This window comes from Galeopterus variegatus, unplaced genomic scaffold (genome assembly GCF_000696425.1).
Source record: "Galeopterus variegatus unplaced genomic scaffold, G_variegatus-3.0.2 Scaffold15812, whole genome shotgun sequence".
NCBI lineage: Eukaryota > Metazoa > Chordata > Mammalia > Dermoptera > Cynocephalidae > Galeopterus > Galeopterus variegatus.
In genome coordinates this window covers 20,224-21,336 of record NW_007741923.1, presented here as the reverse complement: position 1 = coordinate 21,336, position 1,113 = coordinate 20,224, and positions in this window count along the sequence as shown.

Genomic DNA, 1,113 nt, shown 5'->3' with positions numbered 1-1,113 from the left:
TAAAAAATATTTTAAAAAAAATATTCCACGTGTACTTAAAAAGAAAATGCCTTTTTCATTATCAGCACATGTTATATACAAAGTACTTCAAAAAGTTTGTGGAAACATGTGAATTAGAACATAATATGAATCATTCCATGAACTTTTTGAAGACCCCTTGTATGTTCATTAGGTCAAATCTTCTCCATACCAACTTGGCGGGGGGGGAATACTGAGAGTTATGTATTAAAATCTCCTATTACAACATGGGTTTGACGGTTTCTTTTTGTTGCTCTTTCAGTTTTAGGTATATATATTTCAAAGCTATTTTATCGGAAGTATGCATGTTTAGAACTATTTTATCTTCTTGGTAAATTGAACCTTTATGAATGTTTAATGACTCTCTTTATCTGTAGTAATGATTTTTGCCTTAAAATCTATCTTTAATATCGCTACCAACAGCATAATACAACTTTTTCCGTCCTTTACTTTTAACCTTGCTTTGTTCTTTTGTTCTAGGTTTGTCTCTTGTAAATAGCATACAGCTTTAAAAAAAAAAAAATGCTAATTTAAGCTGAACATTTTTAGCCCATTTTTATTGACATATTTGGATTCATTCCTGTCATCTTATTTTACATTTCTGTTTGTCCCACTTCTTCCAGATTATTTTTCCTTTCTAGCATTATTTTAAATTGTTCGAGATTCTCCAACTTCTTATTTAACCTTTTTTCCCTTCTAATGGTTCAGAAGTTATGCATTCTGTTTCTTTCTTTTAGTGTTGATCCTAGAACTTTTAACATAAATATTTTAAAATGTTTAAAGTTAATCAATATCTTTAACCTCCAGATCAATACAGGGCTCTTGGAATGTTTTAGCTTCAATTATCTCCACCTCCCAAATGATAGGCTGCCTTTGTCCAGGGCTTTAGTTCTCTTTCAGTTTTGTTTGTTTTTGAGCCATTTAGTTATTATTGTCATTGCGTCGTACAGTCAACACTTGCTTCCATTTTCTTTGTGGATCATTTCTTCTTACGTCTCAGACACTCCTTTTTGGATCATTTTTCTTTTTCCTGTGAAATATATATATATTTTTTTCCTTTTTGTCTTTTTTCGTGACCGGCAACGGATCGCAACC